Genomic DNA, 21,722 nt, shown 5'->3' on the forward strand with positions numbered 1-21,722 from the left:
GTTAGGTCTCCAATCTACAAATTTGCCAAAGTGGCTATTTTCTCCACCAGCAGAGATCACGTGACCTTGCTAAATGTCAGGATTTAATGGAATGGTCATGTCCCAGTGAGATGTGGGTAGAGGACTGTGATTGAGGATCCCTTTAATAGGTGCCCAATAAACACATGGTGTTTTATCTGAAACTGAAGGAAATAAGAAGCTTCCTTTCAAGTCAGATGAAAGGTTCATCTTGTTAAGTGAAGCTAGTTAAGTGGGTATGTGTGAACTCAAGCAAGTTACTTAGGAAACTGCTAAGGAATTTTAGAAATTGAAAGCTGTTGATGCCATTAAATCCAATCCAGACTGAAATGCTGCTGTATATGAACAGATGGTAGTTGCCTCCTTAGGGTTATGGATATGACCTAGCTTAGCTGAGAGATATTTGTAATCTAATGTATAGTAACCACCAAGTCTCTTTGAATAGGAGGCAACCCAGTGGTGATGACCCCCAGTGATTATGTAGACAGGAGTTATTTTTGAGCACAGCCTTCTGCATAAATGCAGACCGTAGAGTAGAACTCTACCATGGAAGTATAGAGTTTAAAGTAAATGTATCTAACAAAATTACATGGATTTCATTCTTTTCCCCCAGGTGGTAGAAGCCTACAAAACTAAGTCTTTTCAATGCTTTTTATTGGTCATAGGTATTGGCTTTAAAAAGTTTTATGATATAATAACTCTTGACCAAACTGGTCATATACCAGAGGAGAATGTGTCTGCTTTTAAAATGTTGTATTTCTTTTGGTCTTCCTGGATAAAGTCTGTTTTGTTTTCTGTAACATGAAGCTGTGTAGCCCAACTAAGAGATCAAAGGAGTCTGTGGATGAGGAACTATACCCAGAACATTATAATAATATTCAGAATATATTAAAGGCAGCAACCAGGATGCTCCTAACCCATATTGCATTGGCCACATCAAAGAGATCTTCTGCACCAAACGCAGTAATGGCAAGCCAAATGAAGCCGACATCAAACTCAGAGTTAATAAATTCTATAGGTTGTCAAGAAGTATAAATTTAACTACTCATACAAGTGGCAAAGTTCCAAGAAACTGCTTAGTGCTCAATTATGAACATTTCTACATGTTTATAAAGATTCAGTTATTTGAGATTTTCCTTAACACTTCGAACAATGGACTCAGTGGGTACCCATTGATTATTGGTACTATCCGTAGTTTGATGTTAATACTATAATTTGCAAAGCTCTTTGTTTTTCAGGGCTGACCTAGGCAAAATCTGAAGAAGGCAAGGGGTTTCCCTTCTTTTGGAACCCTTTCCTCTCCTCAACACTACCAGTTTCTAGTATCTTGATTCTTTTTTACAACTGCTCAGCTTTACCTTTGTGCCACTCAGCTCTATGCTTCTGGACCTTTTACTTTTTACTTTTACATTTTTATCTTCTTTGAGATGTCCACTAACATAGTTTTCCCCAGTATTCTTTGCGTGCCCCCCCCCCCCCACTTCCAGAGAGTCCTATACTTTACCAAAACTCACCCATCCTATATCCTATTTCTTCAAGGTTCTAGTCACTGTCAGGCACCAACAGTTTCCTTGCTAATGGCTAAGAACATTACCCCTCCCACATTAGGTGTGTTTAAACAGGCATCTTGCAGTGAATTTCTTCCCAATGAGAAATGTTGGGTGGGTAGGGGGTTAAGGCCACTTGGTTGGCCAGTAGGGGGGTTTTGGGGGTAGGTTGGGTTTTATGACACCCCTCTAGATATACTCTTTCTAGAAGTGTATTTTGCAACAGATTCCTTCTGTTACAGACCAGAAAATACCCACAAATCAATGAAAGCAAGTCATCATGCAGATATTAATCTGCTATACTGGAGTGATGAGGAAGCAATTGTGGACTTCAAGGTTGTGCAAAGTCGCTGTATCATAGAATATGGGGAAGACTTAACAGAATGTATTTAGGATTATTCTGCTGGTGGCTCAGATCACTTCTATTTCCTTGAGGTGACGATTAATAAGTTGCTATTTCCTTAGGAGTCTATTAGAGTTCCCCCAAGGCTGTATCTTTGGCTCTTGTCCAGTCAAGTTTCTTCTGAACTGATTTGGGTGATGGGAAGGCCTCTCAGGTTTACACAGGTCACAAAATTGAGAGGGAGAATGAGCTAACACATTGGATGAAAGAATCAATGCATATAAAGATCTCAGCAAGCTGAAATGGTGGGACCAATTTGAAGAATAAGTTGAAAAAGGATATATGTATTAGTATAGAACTTTGAGTTTTTCTAATCCAAGGTAGCATAAACAGCCAGCAGAGAAACCTGTGGATTTTAGGGCATTTAAATCTTTTTTTTTTTTTTAAGCAATTAGGGTTAAGTAACTTGCTCAAGGTTAGTTATTTCTGGGTGTGGTGCTAAGTATCAGAGCCCGGATTTGATCCAGGTCATCCCTACTGGAGCTGGTGCTCTTACTTGCTGTGCTACCTGGCCGCCCCAGGGCATTTAAATCTTGAAACGTTAACAATGCAGCATGATAGCAAAAAACAACAACAAAAAATGTTTGATGTTCAGCTCTGTTGATAGAATCTATATCTTAAGGGAGATGATAGTCCTGCAGTAATTTGTCCTGGCTACATCACATATATGTTGTCTTCAATTCTGGATGCCACATGTTAAGGGGACTAAATATTTAAAGGTAGAATGTCTGTCCTACTGTGGAATGTGAAGTGTTCCCTATCACTTGAGATCTGGAAGAGATTAGCTATCTGCTTATCAGCTATATTATGGAATGAATTTTTATAGAAGTTGGGTAGTATGCTCTCTAAAGTTCCTTCCAACTCATTTCTTCTCTGGGACATGGATGAAATGTTTGTTTATTGACTTATTCTTTTATTTGAAGTAACTAATATCTGATTTTTCTTCTTTCAGGAATATAATGCAAAAACTAAAAGTTTTGAAGATCCTCCAGATTATGCCCGTATTCCTAGGAATAAAGGGAAAGAAAAGGGAAGGGAAAAGGTTAGTTGTATCCTAGGTTTATTTTCAAAGGTTTTTCCACTTCTGTTTTGTAATCCAAAGGAAACATAACTATGTCCATAATTTACTTTGTAAGCTATTTCCTAAGGAGCTTTCTGGAATGATTACTATATTTCATTATATCCTTCCTTTTCTCTTTGAAATAGTAAGGCATTGGGAGTTTCTAGGGAAAGTGGAGTCTCTGTGTTTGGTGACTTTGGGGTTAGCTATTGTGAACATAAGTAATGGTCATCTCTTACCTCCAGTGGAGTCAAGTGAGCAGGAAACAGAAGTAAAGGTGCCCAAGCTTCGCACCCTGGATGTGTTCTCTGGATGTGGAGGATTGTCTGAAGGCTTTCACCAAGCAGGTAAAGGCAGCAGGTTTTTGCCCCTGGATGCTCCAGTTTGAGCCTTTTGTTTTTTTGTAGGGTTCTTCTGTAAGGGCTCTTGAACTCTTTGTCTCATCCTTCTAGCTAAAGAGACTTGCTTTAAAAATGCATGATAAGCATAGCACATCTTTCTTAAACAGCTGAAGTATTTTCCCCTCCAGGAATATCAGAAACACTGTGGGCCATTGAAATGTGGGAGCCTGCTGCTCAGGCGTTCCGGCTGAATAATCCTGGGACCACTGTGTTCCCAGAAGATTGTAATGTTCTCCTGAAGCTGGTTATGTCTGGGGAGAAGACCAACTTCTCTGTATTCATCATATTCATCATTTCTTATATCACAGTACTATTGCATTGTATTTGTGTGGCAGAAATTGTTAGCTAGTCACCAATCTGTGGGCATCCACTTTGTTTCTAATTCTTTGCTGTCACAAAAAGTGCTATTATAAATATTTGGGTGTAGGTGGGACTTTCTTATCAAAGGCTTCTTGAATATAAACCCAATAATGGCATCTCTGAGTTAGAAGATATGGACATTTTACTTACTTTATTTGCATAATTCCAAATTGCCTCCCAAAATGGTTGTACCATTTCAGAGCTCTACCAACAGTTCATCAGTGTGCCTATCTTTCCACAACCCATCCAACATTACCATTTTTTCTCATCTTTGCTAATTTGCAGGATAAGAGATATAAATCCTGGAGTTGTTTGGATTTGTTTTTCCCTTATTATTAGTGATGTGGAGCATTCTTTCATGTCTTTTATAGTTTGTTATTCTTTTGAGAACTATTTGTTTTTATCCTTTGACCATTTATCTATTGGGGAATGGTTCTTTATTTTGCATACCAAACCCTTAACAGATAAATTTGATACAAAGATTTTTTTCCTATCCAACCATTTCCCATCTTCATTAGAGGCAGATAGAGGCAATTGGTAACACAGTGGAGAGCAGTAGGCCTCAGGTCAGGAATATTTGAATTCATATCCAACCATAGACATTTACTGACTGTGTGTCACTGGGCAAGTCACTTAACCTATTTGTCTCTCAGTTTCCTCATCTGTGAAATGGGATGCACCACTCTCCCAGGGTTGTTGTAAGGATCAGACAAGATAATATTTTATCTTTGTAATCACCTCTCTTGCTTGGTTCAGAATATATCTCTTACCTATTGCTGTGAGAGTTGTGGTCTGTTTCCCTTCTACTCTTTTAAATAGTATGATCTTAAATATTAAGGTCATGTATCTATTTTTTTGGAAGGCAGGGCACTTTGGGTTAAGTGACTTGCCCAAGGTCACACAACTAGTGTGTCAAGTGTCTGAGGCCTGAATTGAACTCAGGTCCTCCTGACTCCAGGGCTGGTGTTCTATTCACTGCGCCACCCAGCCGCCCTCGTGTGTCTATTTAGAATGTGTCGTGGAGTATGGCATAACTTGTTGTTCTTAAGTCTGATTTCTGCCAGACTATTTTCTAGTTTTCCCAGCAGTTTCTAAAAACTGCTTTCTTTACTAAGTAATTTGTTTTTTAATTTTTATTATTATTTTAATAATTTATTAATTTTATTCTTGACTAAGTAATTTATGTTTTCTGCTTTATTGCACACTGAGTTATTTCTCTCATCTGGTCTATTCTGTTGATCTACTCTACTTTTTAACCAATACTAGATAGTTTTGATGACTGCTGCTTTACAATATATTGTATTATTCAAGGGCAGATTCAAACATAACACAGTGAGAATTCAAAGGATGTGGGTCATTCAATCACCTTGTCTCTTAGAGAGATCAGTAAGTTGGTTTACTGAGCAATAAAGGTGTCTATGGGATTTAGTTGTTTGATTCTCTCCTTTTGCAAATAATCTTATTCAGCTCATGTCCATTCTCCTGCAGCTACTGTGATTACTACAGACCTAGGTTTTTCCTACTAGAGAATGTAAGAAACTTTGTGTCATTCAAATGTTCCATGGTTCTGAAGGTGACCCTCCGATGTCTGGTTCGAATGGGATATCAGTGCACGTTTGGCGTCCTACAGATATGCTGAGACTATACGGGGGAGACAAAGGCAGAGAGGAATCTGATGCTTCTCTTAAGTATGCTGCTGCTTGTTATTACCTTATCTGCTTCTCATGGTTTCTGTCAGTGTGTGTTAGAAGGGACTCCAGTTACTAACATCATTTCAGACCATTTTTCCTAAGGTGAAATAAAATTGTGCCTTTTTTTTTTCTTAACTAATGTTCTGTCTCACATCCTGTTTTCTTAAGCTAATTGGGTTCTTGATAGAAGACATGAAATTTTGTCCAGCAGGTTAGTTTTGCCTCTGACCTCTAAATCATTCTTCCTTCACTAAAAAGAGAAATTTTGTTTTCTTTTACCTTTATTTCCACATACATTCTTCCAGAAAGCTATCCCTTATAGTAAAGATCACAAAAACAGTTAACGAAACTAACATTCTCATCAGAAAAGTGTGACATTGTATGCAGTGTCTCATAGCTATGGTCTCCCCCACCCCCTCAGTAAAGATGCCTTCTCCTATCTCTTTTTTGGGTCCAGGCACCATCATTATAATTTGATCAATATTTGAACAATATAATGATTTTATTGTTCTTTCTGTATACATTGTTGTAGGTATGTTTTATTGTTTTCTGAGGTTTGGTACTTCATGTTATATCAGTTCAAATGTCTTCCCATACTTCTGTATTCACCATATACATCTTTTCCTATTATACATAGTAATGTTCTATTATATTCATGTACTACAACTTGTTTTAACCATTCCCCAATTTGTGGGCATCTACTTTGTTCCAGTTCTTTGATATTACCAAAAATGCTGTCAAAACTATTTTGGAATATATGGGACTACTTGTTTGTTTGTTTGTTTAAATCATTTGCCTTTTTGAGGCATACAATCAGCGGTGGAACCTCTGGGTCTAAGAGTTAAGGATATTAGCCACCTTAGCATTATTCCAAGTTGCTTTCCAGAATAGTTGGTCAAATTCACTGTTCCTCCAATGAGGCATCTGCACACCTGACTTGACACAACCTGTCTAATATCATCTATTTCCATCTTTTGTCATCCTTGCCAGTTTGCCAAATATAAGAGAAAACGACAGCATTGTTTTATTTGCCTTTTTCTTTTTAGTAACTTGGACCAATATTTTTTATGGTTTTTAACAGTTTGCAATTCTTCTCTGAGACCTATTTATTCATATTCTTTATTATTTGTCTATTGGGGAATAACTTTTAGTCTTCAATGTTCATTGCCTAACTAGATATCTTAGATACTAGATCAGATTGCTTTCAATTTTATCCCAATGGCATTAATTTTGTTTGTATCTGTAATGGGAATGTAAATTTAAAGATCTTCCCTGCCCCTAGGCTAAAGTGCACCTGGAGCCTGGGGTGGGAGGCTTGTTTTTCAATAGATACTTTTTGATTGGCCAGTGGGTCCAAAAGGTTGTTACATTCTCTGAGCCAGGAGAAGGCTATTTAAGCCCTGATGTATAGCTTTGTTTTGGGGCTCACTTTGAGAAGTGTTCTGTGATTTGATATGGATTTTTGGAAGCCGTTGTCCTGAGCCCCCCAGCTTTGAAAAAACCCAGATGTTGAAACCCAGATGTTGACTGGGTATGGATGTAATGGTTGGACAGTTTGAAATCTGTCTACTAGATCTGTTTCTGTCTTGATAATTCTGTCTGTGTACTTTGAAGTTCGGGATGCTGACCTTTTCCCCTGAACAAGGTAAACGATATATGTCTGACTGATTAAAGTAAGCTTGTTAACCCATTTTGAGTTGCTTTCCTTTAACAAAGCAGATCTAAGAACCTGTATTGGCAGCAAACCCTGAGGACACTTGGGGTGCTTGCTTGCTACAGTATCATAGCTTTTCAATTCTATGTAATTGGAATTATCTGTGTTCTTTGAACCCCTTTGTTTCATTAAGCATTGACCCCCAGCCATAGCTATGAAAAGTACTTACTTCTAATTAAGTAATTCTAATTAATTAGCTCACTTCTAATTGTTTTTTGGCATGACTTTTAACATTGAGGTCATATATTTGTCTCCAGCTTATTGTGGTGTGTAGTGTAAGATTTCTTAACTTTTATGGGGCATGAGTATTACTGACATAGATGTCAGATTTTTTGTTATATCAGAGGGCTAGGTAGTTAATTATCAAAATAACTAAAGGCAAGTCATTTAACATGAAAGCAATGCTGAGTTACTCAATTTTGAATGTTAGAGACTGTTAAGAGATGATGGCTACCACTAAAAGGAAGCTCAACTTTGAGTGAATGGAAAACCAGTAATGATTCCCAAGAATAGAAAATGAAACCTACCCTCCTTCCCTGGGCAGAGAGGTGGGGTTCTGCTAGGGCAGAATAAAGTATAAATTAATTGACAATCGAGGTCACTATATTGGTGTTTTTGGTAAACTTATTTTCTTTGCTACAAGGACGGTTTCAATACTGGAAGGTTCAATTCCAAGGGTGATAGGATATATGCATTTATGATTAATATAAAAACAAAAGACATTTAAGAAGAAAGAGCTTCTGGTTAGCATCACAAGCAGATGATCTAGTGTGACCTAGAATGAGGGACTCATCTGGTTAAATAAATTAGCATGACTTTGGCATTAACTTTAAAACTGTGTGGTTGATTTTAAGTAATAACATTTCAATAAATCTAACTTTTGTTTCAAAGCCAACATCTCCCTTGCTATGCATATTTGCAATTTTTCCATTTAACAGGTAGACCTAGAGTCTAGAAATACAGATAACCTTTACTTTTAAATAATGTCTAGTGTGTTGGGCTAACATTGTAGAATTTATGCTTTGGGGACTAGAAGCCGGACCTCTGAGCAGCTCCAGCTTTCACCTTCCCAAATTCATGTAAAAGGAGACTCTGAACAAACTTTGGAGCTGCGGAACCCACAAAATGACACAGAGAAGCTAACCTCCCACTGAGGACAGCCCGGTAGGCCGGCAGGAATTGGCCAGTGCAGCACTATGGGAGCCGAGCCCAGGCCCTTGTGAGCTGGAGGTTTTAGCCCCAGGGCAGGCCTGACCAGCTGCCAGCAGGAGGGACTCCAGATCAGCAGCAGCTGTGGCCTTCTCCAGAATTATCAACACATAGATGCGAAAGACAAAGTGAGAGGTCAGTGCAATGTAGACTTTGGGACGTAGTAGTTGGGACTGCATAGCCTTTTGCCCTCAGGGTGAGAAGCTGGGAGCTCCTCAGCAGCCCTGCAGCCACAGCTACATGGCAGCTTCAGCCCCTGGCCTCCAGAGTGTAGGGGGACCAAGCGACAAGTCTGAGGGTTAATCGCTCTTGCTTTAACCTGCTTGGATCTGAATTGTGGTCTAGGGTGGAGGTCCTGGGGTGTGTGTCCAGCTTGCCAGAGCTTGTGGAGGCTTCAGCAAGGGCACCCAACTAATACCGGCAGCAGAGAAAACCCCAGCATTTGGTACGAAGCTCCCATGTGTGGTAGTAGGGTCTTACTGTGGCAAAAAGCCCAAAAGTCAAGGAATTAAGTGGTAACATAACCAGGCAAAGAAAACAAAGCAAACAGAAGATTCCAACATTAGACTCCTATTTTGGGGACAAAAAGGATCAAAGCATGGCATAGGAGAAAGACAGTGAAGTCAGAACTCCTGCACCAAAAGCTTCAAAGGAAAATAAGAGCTGGTTATAGGCCATAGAGAACCTTAAGAAGCAGATAGAAGAAGTGGAGGAAAAATTGGGAAGAGAAATGAGAACGATGCAAGAAAATTATGAAATGAGAGTCAACAGCCTGACTGAGAAAAATCACCTTAAAAAATAGACTAACTCAAATGGCAAAAGAGTCTCAAAAATGCAATGAGGAGAAGAATGCCTTAAAAAGCTGAATTTGCCAAATGGAAAAAAGAATCACAAAAGTTCAATGAGGAGAATCATTGCTTCAGAATTAGATTGGAACAAATGGAAACTAATGACTTTATGAGAAATCAAGATGCACAGATCCAAACAAATGAAAGAATAGAAGGCAATGTGAAATATCTCATTAGAAAAACCACTGACCTGGAAAATAGATCCAGGAGAGATAATTTAAAAATTTATTGGACTACCTGAAAGCCATGATCAAAGAAGGAACCTAAATCATCCTCCAAGAAATTCTCAAGGAAAACTGCCCTGATGTTTTAGAACCAGAGGGCAAAATAGAGGTTGAAAGAATCCACCGAAAAAGATCCCAAAAAGAAAACTCCTAGGAATATTATAGCCAGGTTCCAAAATTCCCAGATTAAGGAGAGAATATTATAAGCAGCCAGGAAGAAACAATTTGAATATTGTGGAAACACAATCAGGATAACCCAGGATCTGGCAGCTTCTACATTGAGGGATGGAAGGGCTTGGAATGTGATATTCCGGAGGTCAAAGGAGCTGGGATTAAAACCAAGAATCACCTACCCAGCAAAACTGAGTATCATGTTTCAGGGGAAATTATGGGCATTCAGGAAAAGAGGGCTTTTTAAGCATTCTTGATGAAAAAACCAGAGTTGAATAGAAAATTTGACATTCAGATACAAGAAGCAAGAGAATCATGAGAAGGTAAACAGGGAAAAGAAATCATAAGGAACTTATCAAAGTTGAACTATTAACATCCCTACGTGGAAAAACAATAACTGATGAAACTTTTCTCAGTATGAAATTAGATGAAAGGAATAGAAATATATATATATATGAGGGTATATGGGCATATGAATACATATGTGAATGTGTATATATATGTTTACAGGTATACATAGATAGAGGGCACAGGACCAATTTAATAGGAAGGGATGATACTTAAAAGGTGAAATTAAGAGGTGAGAGAGGAATATAATGAGAGGAGATGGGGAGAGAGAATGGGGTAAACTATCTCATATAGAAGAGGTAAGAGAAAATGATTACAATGAAAGGGAAGACTAGGAAGGCAAAAGGGAATGGGTCAACCTTATTCTTATTGAATTTGGCTTGGGGAGGGAATGAAATACACACTAAATGGGGTATCTCACCCTACAGGAGAATAGGAGGGAAGGGGATGATGGAAGGGAGGGCAGGCTGGGGGGGAGGGAAGTTGGAAGTACCCACTTTTGAAAAGGGACAGGATCAAAGTAGAGAATAGAACAAGTGGGAGGTGGGATAGGAGGGAGGGAAATATAGTCAGTCTTTTGCAATATATCTACTATATTAATGTTTTGCATTAGCTACACATGTACAACCTATACTGAACTGCTTATCTTCCCAGTAAGGGTGGGTGACAAGGGAGGAAGGGAATGAATCTGGAATTCAAAGTTTTAAAATCAAATGTTTAAATAAATATATACATTATTATTAATATTATTTTACATGTAATTTAGAAATAAGATATACAGGCACTGGGGCATAGAGATCCACCATGCCCTACTGGAAAAGTCAAAGGGGGTATGGGAGAAGATATGGGAGAGAGCAGATTGGAGGAGGGGATATCGTGTGGGACTGCTATTTTGGGGCAGTGGGTAGGGGAAAAACGGGGAGAAAATTTGTAACTCAAAATCTGGTGGAAATGAATGATGTAAATCAGAAGTTAATAAAGCACTTGAAAAATGAAAAAAAAAAAAAAAGAATTTATGCTTTATCTTCTGTGTCCAGGCTGGCCAGTATGGTGTTGCTCAAACTCGAAGAAGGGCCAGCATCCTGGCTGCAGCCCCAGGTGAGAAACTCCCCATGTTTCCGGAGCCCCTGCATGTATTCGCACCCCGAGCCTGACAGCTCAGTGTAGTGGTGGGTGACAAAAAATTTGTTAGCAATGTAACAAGGTAAAGGAATGCAGAAATATTTCATTTATCCCAGGAACCAATCCCTATTGAGGTGTCAGCAAGCTCTTTAACCTTACATAAAATCCTCAGAGCTCATCGTCTATAGGTGTCACTAGTAGTAGGCCTTAAGTCATTTGTTGGAATGAAAAGAAGGAGGAAAAAGGAGATGTGTACAGTACAGAGTAATAGAATTCCCTGCCTTCCATGGCATTCTATCCTTGTGCTATTTTGCTTAGTATTGTCTGACTTGGCAGTGTTGGTTTTATATACTCTGTAGTCAAGAATTCAACTCTGTGACTTAGTACCTGCTGTGTACCTGGCACTGTGCTAGGCCTTGGGTGATTATCCCTTGTCTTTGAGGAGCTTATATTTAGTAGGGGAGTGACAACATTCCCAGATAAATAGATATAAAATATATACAAGGCAATTTCAAGGTTGGGAGGGATTGCTAACAACCAGAGGGAAGGTCATCAGGAAAGGCCTTTTCAGATGAGGCTTGAAGGGAGCCAGGGATTCCAAGATGTCGGTCGTTCCAGAGAACATTCTGACTACAGAAGCTGCCTGAATGAGGTCATGAAAACGTGACATGGAATGTGATATACAGGGAACAAACAACTAATCCAGTTTGGTTGGAACGTGGGGGGTGGGAGTGGGGGAGGTGGGCCTAATTTGAAATCATTCTGCCAAGATGAGCTTCAGCTCCATCAGGAAGTTGGCTCTAAATGTCAAGCAGAATTTGCAGAAATTTTTCCAGAAAAAATATGGGGAACCACTGAGACTTCTTAAGCAGGGGAGTGACATTGAGAGGCTGGTGCTCACAGCTGTGTGAGGAGGGAGGAAGCAGGGAGGCCAACTTGGAGGTTTAGTGCAGTAGTTTAGTTGAGCAGTGATAAAGACCTGGACCAGGGTGGCGGCTGTATGAGGAGAGAGAAGAGGAGAGATTCAAGAAAGGCTGTGGTTAACAGATTAAATATGCAGGGGTGAGGGAGAATGAAGAATTGAAGAGGACTGAGGTTTCCAACCTGGGTGACTAGAAGACCGGGTGCCCTTAATAGAAATAGGAAAGTTAAAAAATGGTGGATTTCAGTGAGGGGGGATTAAAAACATTAAAAATTTAGAGGAAATAAGGTCTTTTACTTGACATGTTGAGTGTTAGGTATTAATGAAACATTCAAGTAGGTGTGAATGTACATCAAACAGTAGGTGATTTGGGCTTGGAGCTTAGGAGAGAAGTGAAGGCTACATATATAGATTTGGGATTCATCTACTTAGAGACAGAACCTGAAGAAAGTAAGGAGATCACCAAGAGACAGTATAGAAAGAGAAGGACCCAGGACAAAGGCCTGGGGTGTACCCTTGTCGAAGGTGTGGGGCATGGATGATGATTATCCAGCGAAGGAGACACAGAAGAAATGGTCAGGAGGAGAACCAGGAGAATTTTGGAGGGGAAAAAGAGATTCTGTAATAGAATGACAACCAAAGCAGCATTTCCCTTATTCTGCATTTTTATTGATGTTATATGATCAAAACAGTTTTAAGAATATGAATTTCCACTGGTGATTGCACTGTATTTCAGAATGAACTCTGCTCCATTCTGAGCCATCACTTTACGGGATACGATGTCAGACCTTCCCGAGATTAGGAATGGTGCTTCTGCCCTGGAGATCTCTTACAATGGAGAACCTCAGTCCTGGTTTCAAAGGCAAATCAGGGGCTCACAGTATCAGCCCATCCTCAGGGATCACATCTGCAAGGTCAGACTTGAGCTGTAGCTGAAATTTCACATGTTTTCTATTGGTCTAGTTTGGTAGCTGGTCTTAAAGACCTTACATGCTTTAGATACCTAGTCATCATTCTCTGTAAATAGTTGTGTTCCCATAAGGAACAGTGCTTCACAGTGTCACTTTTACAAGGTAAATGTCCTGTGTTATTACTTTAAAATGCATGATCTTAAATTCTAAAATACTTTTCAGAATCTGATCTATTTATGTCTGATAGGCCTGGGTGGGAAGAGGGTTTGAGACAACAATGGAAAGGTAATGGTCATTTGGGTTGCAGGATATGAGTGCTTTGGTAGCTGGCCGAATGAGACACATTCCCCTGGCCCCAGGATCAGACTGGCGTGACCTACCCAACATTTGAGGTCCGTCTCTCAGACGGTACGACAACCAGGAAATTGCGATACACCCATCACGAGAAGAAGAATGGACGTAGCAACACTGGAGCTCTCAGAGGTGTCTGCTCCTGTGCAGAAGGTAGGTATATTTCCTAATCTTGGAATTGTTCTCTCAGAAGGGATGAGAGTTAATGTCCAGTCTTCATTGATTGATTCTAAATGATCTTCATATTACCCAGCTATACCTGGATCACTAGGTTACTGTGAGAGGGGAGCAAAATGTTTCCTAGAAATTTCATTAGGGGGACAGATGCAATCATAAAATTTCAATACACTTGACAGAAAATAATTTAATGGTCTTTTCAGACCTTGTTCTTACCATAATTTTCCATTTTAAAGTTTTATTGTTGCCCTTTGATATATATTACATCATAACTATTTTCCCTTAATCCATCATTCCTCATTAAGACCTTCTGTGTACCAAAAATGTTTAGGTCAAACCAACAGAGACAGCAACTGCATCTGACAATGTACCATATACTACACCTGCAGTCCCTAAGCCTCTACTGAGCAGAATGTGCCCGTCATTATCAGCCTTCCAAGACCAAGACTATTAGTTACATTTCAGCTGCTTTTTTCATGGTCATCACGTGTATTGTTTTCTTGGTTTAGCTTTTTTTACTCTTCATGTCTTGAGATAAGTCTTCCAATAGTTCTCCCAATTCTTCATCTGTCATTTTCTTATGGCACCTCTGACCCAATTTGTGGGCACTCATTTTGCTTCCTGTTTTTACTGCCATGCTCCTATGAATACTTAGTTCTAATCCCATTTTAGACACTCCCTAGCTCTTGTGACCCTGAGCAAACCACTTCACTTCTCAGGACTTCAGTTTCCTCATCTGTAAAGTGAGGATGTTGGATGAGATAGATAATTCTAAAGTCCCTTCAAGCTCTGAGTTTATGATCTTATCTTTTGACCTTTTCTATCTTTGTCTTTCTTCGGGTATACGTCCTATGAGCAGTTTTAGTGACTTTTCTTAAAAGGAATATTCCTTACATATCCTGGGTAATTAACTTTTTATTGGAAATATCTTATGCAAAGATTTTTTTTCCTATTCAGATACTTTCTCTTATTTTAACTACATTTCTCTTTGTTTTTGTTCTTGTTCTTTTTTTGTTCAGAGGCTTTTTGGCTTTTATAATCTGGATTGTCCATTTAATATTTTTATGATTGCATCTGTCCATTTTTGGTTAAGAATTCTCGCTCTTAGAGAGGGGTTTGTGATACATTGGAAAATGTAGGTTTTGTTAAACCAAAAATAACACTCAGATTTATTTTTAAAAAAACACAAACTTTCTCTACTTGAACATATGTGTGAAAAGTATGTCCTAGCACTCTCTAATTATCCTTGTGGTGTGACCTTGTACATTTAGATTGAATATTCCTTTGAAGCTTATTCTGATCTGTGGTGAAAGATGCTGTTCTAAACCCAATGTTCCCTTTCATTGTAATGGTCAATCAAATTAAATACCAAATATCCATTTTCCACTGAATTTCAGCTTGGTTTTTCTTCCACTCAGGTAAACCATGTGATCCTGCAGATAGACAATTCAACACCTTGATTCCATGATGCCTGCCCCACACTGGAAACAGGCACAACCACTGGGCTGGGCTCTATGGAAGACTGGAATGGGATGGCTTCTTCAGCACTACAGTTACTCTCCTGAACCAATGGGCAAGCAGGTGAGGGTGCGTCAGTGGGGGAAAGTGGAATTCACTCATTTTCCCACCCTCGTGGAACATAAAAATGTTGGTAACCGCTGCTTGCCATAGAGATACTAAACAAATGACCTTACCTTTTGAAGCTCAGCTGTCATTCCTAGGTGACCATTCAGTTCAGAGCATTGTTTTCATTGCCATTTCTCTCCATACACTTTCCAATAATCTGTGTCCCAGTGGAGATCCCCAACCTAGGATGTCATCTCCAAAACTATGTTGCAGTTAAGCAACAAAGGTGATCCTGCTTTTTGGCCGTTGTGTTACAAGAAGGAGAGATGTCAGTCTTATTTTTCTCTACTATCCTTTAAGGCTAGTGCAAGTTCATGCTTTCTTTTATTTTTTTTTTGAGAGATGAAGGTAGGGCAGTTGGGGTTAAGTGCCTTGCCCAAGGTCACAGGCTAGTTTTTGTGTTAAGTGTCTGGGGTAGGATTAGAACTCAGGTCTTCCTGACTCTAGGGCTGGTACTATTCATATAGAATACAGAATGGAGCAGTCTATTCACTGCTCCACCGAGGCACCCCAAGTGCATGCTTTATAATGCAAGGAAAACTCTTTTAATGAAAGGACTGATGGCATGGATTCTTGTGTCCACAGGGTTGAGTACTTCACCCAGAACAGCACCGAGTAGTGAGTGTACGGGAGTGTTCCCGGTCCCAAGGATTCCCAGTTACCTACAGATTGTTTGGCCACCTCCTAGATAAACACAGACAGGTCAGTGTTAACTTCCATTCTTTTGAGGCTGCCACAAGGAGCTTTGTTAGGAGTTCTGTCATTGTTTAGTGCAATTGATACTTGAACCAAATGAAATATTTTTCTTGCCAAATAGATATTTGATATAAATTGCATTTGGCTCTTCTACCAGAAGGCTTCAGGTGGCCTTGAAGTTTCTAAGAACAAGACCCTCTCAAAAATAGACTGGGAAAGGGAATGAGAATTTGGGGTAGAATGGCACCCTGATTCAAATCCTCTGAGGCCTGCTCAGATTGCTGCTGCCTCCTGATAGTGTGCTGAAAGCCAAGGTGTTCACAGGGATCTATCTAGGCACAGGACCCTATTGCACAACACTAGATTCTATTCCCCTCTTTCCCATACAGGTGGGCAATGCTGTGCCTCCACCCCTTGCCAAAGCCATAGGCCTAGAGATCAAGCTCTGTGTGGTGGCCAAAGTGAAAGAGAATGCCATGGGTAGGTGTCAGTATGCCTAGAGGACTTTCTGGTGTGTGAAATGGATTGCATGCTATTACATTTTAGGGGTGGTTTGTGGTAACTCAGCTGTCCCCTTTTCCTTCCCATTTTGCTCATTGAGTCTAAGGAGACTATAGGTCAGAGTTGGGAAATCACTTGGGAGAGCCCCTCTTCTGGGTGGGCTTCCTTTATTGGGTATCAGATGCTAAGTAAAGATTGAGAATTCTAATACTTTAGCCTGCTGTGTGTAAGAGAGCAGCTACTAGGTGGAGGAGAACTATGCGTGTGTGTGTGTGTGTGTGTGTGTGTGTGTTCAGCCATTACCAGCTTGTTGCTGTCTGTGGTAACATTTTCGGGTATTTAATAGGATTGTTCTTTAAACTGTCACATTTGGTAGTCATAATACCATGCTGTCACTTTCTATTCAAATGTGTCTTCACCTTGTTTCTTCTCAGAAAAAAATAAACAAGAAAATTTAGAGTCCACGGATTAACCTTTGCATCTCCCATCATCTTCCTTTCTGGCACCAGGATCTCCAACATGCAATGACTCATTTTTTTGAACATGCTGAAATCTGTTTTTGTTCTGCTGTCCTTGTGAACATGTTTGTCTCCTTGGCTGACATTGATGTCTTGTGATGTTCAGATTATCAACTAATAATCATTTAGTGATCAAACTGTGCGGTGCCCTTTGTGCATTCTGGATTTTTAAACCTGTTTTTATTATGCATTGTATTAAATAATCTACCACTTCATGCAAGTGAAAATTAATGCTTTATGTAGTTTTTATATGTTGTAATACTTCTTCAAATAAATCTCTCCTATAAATTATCCTATATCATTTCTGTTTCCTGTGTTATTGAAAGTTATTTCTGGGTCTGCCCATTTGATCTGCTTTTGTTACTTAGAGAAAAATGATTTTTTTCTAGCTGCTAAAATGATTCTCAGGAAGCCAAGTGTGGGAGTATCTTCCTAGCCTGGTTTTCTACTTTCGTTCCTGCACCTGACACCTTAGTCTCCCTCACTCGACCCTGACTCAAGTTGTTTATCTGTTATTTATTATTAGTATCTTGGACAAGTGATTTGGAGTCACAGCTTTAGAAAGGCCCTTGACAATCATGGGCTAGCCCTGACTGATGAGTGATCCCCTCAGCATTGTCTTTGACAAGTTCAGGTTCCTGCCTGAATAACTTCAGGGACAGGGAATTTGCCTCCCTCCTGACAGTCCATCTCAATTTTAGACTGCTTTGTTAGGAATCTATCTTACTTTGGAATCAACTTTCTTTTTCCATTTTATAAAATATGTATAAATAACAGACATCAGACAGAAATTGAAAACAGAAAATCTAATGATCATTCAGATGAAGCACTCTGTTTCTAGAACTCTCTTCCAGTCAGATTTAGGTTTTACCAAATTCACAAGTGGTTATCTAGCTCTGATGGGGACCTGGGATTGTGATTAATGCATTTTCCTTAGAAAACTATTTTACAGAAGAGGAAGGATGACTCTGAAAGGTTCAGGGAGGTCTCTAGTATCAGGTTTAGTAAAATGTGTGTCAAGGCCCTCCTAAAAGTACTTGTTATGTACCTATTATTCGAAAGCCACTGTACTAGGTGCTAAGGACTTAAAAATGAATCAAGACCCTCTCTGAAGGCACTTAGGGGGGAGAGAGGTTTGTGGGCAGAGAGGGCAGGTTTGTAAGTATATCATTTTCAGAAAAGTGCTGGATCCTCAGAAGGGAGAATGAACACCTAGCTTTCCCATTTCCTACGTATCTTAATGTATACCTTTAAAAACACTAATCTGAGAATGAATCATAGGCTTCAATAGGCTGAAAGGGTCCATAACACACAAAAAAGGTTAAGAAATTCTGATCTAGGGTAAGGATCACAGTTCCATAGGGGTCCTTTGCCAAATTCAAAAGCTTAAAATATAGATTATTAATAAAACTAAAAATCTCTGAGGTCCCAGGTAGTCTTTGGATCACTGAACTAGAAATGAATTTTCTCTATCCAGTCAGATTTTGTTTTGTCAATTATTCACGGTTTTTTTTTTCCCCTTGTACTCAGTCAGGGTAAAAAATTCTTATCTTTAAGAAAAAACCATCATTAAATACAAACAACTTAGAAAGGCAGAGAAATACTTAATAAAAAACAATGCTGCCCACTGCATATGGCAATAGGCAAATTCAGCATTGCTCCAGTGGCTTCAAGTAGACATAATTCAGTAACTTCTAGATGCTTTCTCTTAACAAGATGAGTAAGTTAGGGAAATGGAAAAAGTTCCAGAAAATACAAAGCTTAGAGGCAGGGTTCCCAGAGAATCTGTGCCTGTGGTCATCTCTGTCCCTATCACTAATTCTGCCTCTTATCCTTCTGACATCATTCTATTTCAAACCAGCTCTGCAACAAGAAAATGCCATCCTCCAAGCCCACAATAGCTTCATGTCTTTCAAGGCTAGTGGGAAATAAAACCTACAAATCCGAGGGTCTTTAGCTACTTAGCCCCATCCCCTCCCATCCAAGTCTTGTCTGAATGACTGTTAAGCTTTCTACAAAGAATCTTACTGAACTCCTTTCCTTTCTCTCACAGTTACTGTGATTACTACAGACCCAAGTTTTTCCTACTAGAGAATGTAAGAAACTTTGTGTCATTTAAACGTTCCATGGTTCTGAAGCTGACTCTCAGATGTCTGGTTCAAATGGGGTATCAGTGCACATTTGGTGTATTACAGGTAGGCTCATACTAAGATACCTGGGGCAGAGAATGGAGGAATATGACATTGATGTCAGTATCCCTGTTCTTCCAACGTTGAAGAAGAAAAAAATCATTGTATTTCAGAAAATGGTCTAATGTAGATTTTGGAGCTGGGTTCACACACTAGCCCTGTTATTTGATACCTGTGTGAGTCTGAGAAGTCCCTTGGGCTCTAGGGTCTCCATTTCCTCATGTGGAAAACAAGGGGGTTTGTTTAGGTAACCACTGGGTGTCTTTCTGGCTCTAAATCTGTTCTCTGAGTGTTGCTTCCTGTTCTTCTACTACATTTGTTTCTTATGCTTCCTACCAATGGATTAGAATGAGCTCAAGTTTTTGCATTGGTTTAAAACCAGACTGGTCTCCTAAGACAAAACAAAATTGACATGGGAACAAATGCCTTCATCTCAATGAGTTGCCTCTCTTGGTAAACTAATCAGCTTCTATCAACACATGAAGGTCATTTTTTTAGAACTTAATATCCTCTCTAATGTCTTAGATGAAAGGTCCCATATGCATCCAGCAGGTTGGCTTTGCTTCTGACCTTCAGATTTTTTTTTAATGATGGTTATATGAAACGTGTATTAAGTAAACATATTAATGGCACCAAAGTCAGACTGTCTTGGATTGTCTTAGGAAAACACTAAATTAGAGAAGGTTGTAGAGTGGAGGAAAGGAATGATAATTAAGCTCCCCAATACTGAAAGTAGTGAGGAGTTTAATATTTTTTTCTAGTGTTAGAGGATGTTGAAAGCTTATAGTTAGTGAAAGGAGATCAATAAAATAGGATATCAAATGAAATAAAAAAATCAAATGAGTGCATACATAAATTGCTTTGGAAACCTTTAGACACTATATAAATGCATTTATTGCTATTATTAGTCATAAGTAAGTGACCTAGAATGATCTACTATGGTCAGAAATTTTAGCTTGGTATGACTTGAGATTTGCTACGACTATTAAACTTGGCAAACTAAGTTCAACAGTAACCTTTAAGACGAGACAGCTGAATTCTTATAACCTAACAGTAACAGTAAGGAGACTGAACAGCTGAATTCTTGTGCTCCTTTTTGTTTGTCTTTAAAAAATTCTATTTGTTACATTGGATGACTCTTCCAGAAGGATAGGGATAAAAGGGGAACTTATGGTAATAAACCCCAAAATACATTAATAAGCTTATTTTTAAAACTATACAGCTGCTTTTTTTTTTAAGGCCACAAAAATGTAATGTAGTGTCTCATGCTCACAATCGCTAAGGTCTGACTTCAGGGCACTGAACCAAAAGGGCAATTTTTTTCCTCTATGGCTCATGTCTTTTCCTCTATGGCCCATGCTGACATGGACAACAGGGTTCCCAGCTCCTTCTATACAAGCTTTTGGGGGAGCAAATGCATCATGAAGACAAACTTTGTAACCTCCCAGAAAATACAAAAGGTACAATACTTAAGGGGCCCATAGACAGCTGCAGAAGATATACCAAGTATTCCCAGAAGAGGATAAACTCTCAGAAGGTCACTGAACTGGGAGTGGCCACCAGGGCAACATAGCCACTCTAATGGAAGGCTCCTCCCCACCAGATTATCTTGAAGGCAGTCACATTTTCTAAAACCCATTCTCAAGGAGCCACAGAGGGAGCCAATCCAAATAAATGAATACACCTTTGTGTATACCTTGGTCTCTATATAATTGTCAATTTTCTTTCCTTTTAAGGTACCAATGGGCACATCTGTGCCCTAATTTCACGTAAGGAAGAACCTTTTCTCAAGAATCAATTGTTGGTTCCCGAATAAAGATTTTCCTAGACATACATCTTTAGTTTTCCTACTGAACAGGCATTTCTAGAGCACAGAAATAAAGGTGACTTATTTTTATGATGGGGTAGAGTCTAGGCATGTGAATTAATAAGAATGAGAAATTTCCTGAAGAGAAACTTGCTGTATCTATACAGACCTACAGGTCATCAGGAACTGAATCAAGGGTAAGACTTGAACCCAGATCCCCCCTGAGAGTCCCAGGCTGGCATTAATTTCCTGTATCCTATTATTCACTGGTAACCTTTACATCTTAATATCTCTTATTTGGCTAAATTGGTAGAAATGGTGTGTTTCATTGTCTTCTGTTCCCAGGCTGGTCATTTTGGCATTGCTCAGATGAGAAGGGCCATCATCCTGGCTGCAGCTCCAGGCAAAAAACTCCCCAAGTTTCCAGAACTCCTGCATGTATTTGCACCCCAAGCCTGCCAGCTCAGTGTATTGGTGGATAACAAGAGATTTGTTAGCAATGTAAAGAGGTAAAGGCATTCAGAACTAATAACTCTTCCCCCTAAGAACAATTTCCCAAAGCAAGTATGACAAATCCTCCAAGTTAGAGTGCAAGTCCCTGCACTCCATGTTCAGGGTCAACAGGTGTGGGGGTGGGGAGGGGGGGTGCAGGCTGGAAATCAGACAGCAAAAAAGAAGAAAGGGGTTTCGGGTAGGGGAAGAGGGGTAGATATTATAGAGAAGGGTAGAAAGAGACTTAAAAGCTGCTGTGCACCCCACAGACGTAGACTTCCCTGGTCCTAGACTTAGCTTGGACTAGTCTGATTTGGGTGCATTTGTCTTACATTCTTAGTTGAAGTATTGGTGAGAGAAGGAAAATGAGTCTCGTCTGATGGAATGTCTACAAAAGCAGCATCCTTCATATGTAA

General features: G+C 39.4%; 1 pseudogene; it reads left to right on the plus strand.

The window, feature by feature from the left end:
• The first annotated feature begins 819 nt into the window (after positions 1 to 819).
• On the plus strand, positions 820 to 17,100 carry LOC138157545 (DNA (cytosine-5)-methyltransferase 1-like; annotated as a pseudogene).
• The last annotated feature ends 4,622 nt before the right edge of the window (positions 17,101 to 21,722 follow it).

The sequence above is a fragment of the Petaurus breviceps genome, unplaced genomic scaffold (assembly GCF_028583685.1).
Source record: "Petaurus breviceps papuanus isolate PSGF00001 unplaced genomic scaffold, PetGlider_PUasm1.0 172, whole genome shotgun sequence".
Classification (NCBI taxonomy): domain Eukaryota; kingdom Metazoa; phylum Chordata; class Mammalia; order Diprotodontia; family Petauridae; genus Petaurus; species Petaurus breviceps.